Source organism: Triticum urartu, chromosome 6 (genome assembly GCF_003073215.2).
Source record: "Triticum urartu cultivar G1812 chromosome 6, Tu2.1, whole genome shotgun sequence".
Classification (NCBI taxonomy): Eukaryota; Viridiplantae; Streptophyta; class Magnoliopsida; order Poales; family Poaceae; genus Triticum; species Triticum urartu.
In genome coordinates, this window is record NC_053027.1 from 571,985,972 (window position 1) to 571,988,848 (window position 2,877).

The following is a 2,877-nucleotide window of genomic DNA, read 5'->3' on the forward strand; positions in this document are numbered from 1 at the left end:
AACTCCAATAACTCTACTATATCCGTAAAAAAAGACTACAGTACCAATTAATGGATGTTGAACCAAAATTAGCCCTCCAACAACTCCCGTAAACCTGATTTTGTTTTACGAGATTGTGTTTACTTCACCGCAACCTCCCTCACATCTACGGGAATATGACTCTTCCTATATAATTTCATAGACAGGAAACCGCCTGAACTTTCACGGGAGTAGACCCTTGCGTCACCACATAGCACTGCGTCTCCATCACACTAGTGCCGCCCGCGGCTTGCCTCACCTCCCTTCTCCCTCACCGCATCACCCCGCGCCGGCAAGGCGCCGCCCCTTGCTGGCGCGTCACCGCACAACCTCACCATGTCAGGCTGCCGCCAAGCCACGCTGTACCTCACCAACCACCATTGCACGTGTCCCTAACTTGCGGGCCCTAAACCTTTAGCTAGGCTTGTTTAATGGAAAATAAAAAAAACTTATTTTACAAAAATGATCCAGATCTATTATCAAAGCTCACCGGAAGTGCAAAACAGCTCGGACATAATTAAAATTACAGTGAGATTCCGAGAATGAGCCACTGACGTGCCGCGATCGGCGCTCCCTTATCGGCACCGGCTTGACCTTCTCAATGACACCGGGAAGTCTTCGTGCGCGTGGCCCTAAGGACCAACGCCCTGGAGTCGCAGTCGTCGCCGTTGAACCCTCAAAAAGATCTGAAGCACCAAACATCAGAATCTTGCCACGCGACTAGACACCCTAATTAACCTCACAGCCCAAGGAGATGGCAGGAATCTACAACAGAGTTTCGTCGACTACATCCAAATGGACGAAGTCGAGGAGGATGAGATTCCGGAAAATAAACTCAAAGAAGAAGCACCGCAATCCGCCCGAGCGCCACACCTGCGTGGAGAATACCCTAGCCTAAACTACTAACCGGAGCGGAGGCACCGAAATTACCCTCCCCGCCACCGGCCACCGAATGTGACTCTTTTTCATCTTTGATGAGCGTCTTCCGAGCTTAGGACGTTTCTACCTTGAACGTCGTGACGTCTGACCTTCACCCGCCTTACACCTCTCTGATTGTTGATACACATGCGGACAATGCGTTGTAGACAGTGCTACACTTTAGGGAACAATAACTACGTGACATTTTAGAATAAGAGACCACGATAATAGAAATGACTAATGCTCAATCAAAAGGGTACAAAAATAAGGAATAAACATAATAGCATGATATGGTATAGCCTCTTTCGTCAGAGAAGTTCTCTTTGTTTTAGCAAAATTTCAGCCAAAAGCACAGTAGTTTTAGCAAAAACAGATTCCTGCCAAAACTCCTTGTCGTGGCATCTTGAAAATGATGTTGTGGCACAAGTTTTGATAGTTGTTGCCGTGGCAGCAGAAAACGTTGTCGTGGCAGAACTTTTCTGCATGACTTGTTTCTTCAGTTTTTTCTTCTTCGACTTCGCTTACGGCCTGATAAAGTTGTCACCACCGTATGTAATCTATATTTTATCACCACTATCTCTATAGCTATTGTATAAAAATTGCATTATATAACGTTGACACACATGTCAAAGTGACAATCATATGGCTATTACTCTCATGTCATGTTAAATATTACATCATACAGACATCTCATACATGTTCTCATCAATATGGCAAAGGCTATACTACATATAACATGCAACCTGCAAAACCAAGTTAGACGCCTCTAATTGGTATATTCAAAAATTTATTTTACGTGGCTTCTAGGCTTTGGGAACAAACTCTAGTTACCTATATTCATCATCAAGTATGATCATTCAAGTTGCCAGATTAACTTTGCGAGGTGTATGAAGAAGAGACTTAACTAAAAATCTCTCACCCCATACTAAACTTTGTCATACGCGTGACCTAGTGTAGATCAAATATATATGCCCTCAAAAATTCAACTTTCTTAACTAAGGTGGAACTGATACGTTCCAAGAATATTCATAGATTTCAAAAATCATTCACAAATTTTAAATCAGTTCATTAATACAGATAAAATATTTGCAAACTATAAAAAATATTCATGAGTTTAATTATTCAAGATATGTTAAAATGGTCATCATTTTTTAAAAACTATCTTGCATTTTAAAATGTTCATGGGTATGAAAAACTCTTCATGGATTAAAATTATATGAATTTGCAAAAAAATCCAAGAATTTAAATAATGTTCCAAATTTTCAAAAATATTAATAGAATTTTAGAAATTTACTAATTAATTTTGAAAAATATTAATAGAACATGAAGATAAACCATGGAAAATAAACTGGTAGAAAAAAAGAAAAGCAAAAAAACAAATTGAAGCTTCCCAAAACTGAAAGAATCAGGCTACATGGGCAACTCAGTAGCATCGGCTGAGGTCTGCGTTGGCTGGACCGCCTCCCTGGTATGCACGAAATGTGAATTGCCATGATAATCCTTGAGAGAAAAATAAAAATTACCTCTAAAATTGAAAAGTTCCGTGGCAAATTGTGTGTTACCCTCTAAAATGCATCTATTGGCACCCGCAAAGAATTGTATCTATTGGGGCTTCTTTTTTTATGTGTGTGTCATCCTTGCGCGGGGGCCATGCTAATCTTCTCTATATCGTTCCAATTTTATTGGATCCGCCAGGTCACACTGCCTACCTGCCAGGGCCACCTCCGATTGCAACGAATCGGCTTTGCGCAACGGACAAGGAGTGACGACAACGGGTCTCATACTGTGATCCCCGGGAATGCTCTTTCCTTATGTCGTGATCCCGGGTGCGTCTGCGAGCGGTGACTGGACAACACACACAAAATTATTTTCACGACCAAATACTTATTTTCAAATCATCAAATCCATACGATTACATGCAACATAGACCTAGTCTAAATT

The 2,877-nt window shown here is 41.3% G+C and overlaps 1 non-coding gene across 1 annotated transcript; it reads right to left on the minus strand.

Annotated features, from left to right (window-relative positions):
- Nucleotides 1-2,536: 2,536 nt before the first annotated feature.
- LOC125517693 lies at nucleotides 2,537-2,640 on the minus strand. The gene has a single exon (XR_007287740.1). It is a non-coding gene; the product is annotated as a U6 spliceosomal RNA (small nuclear RNA).
- Between the last annotated feature and the right edge of the window lie 237 nt (nucleotides 2,641-2,877).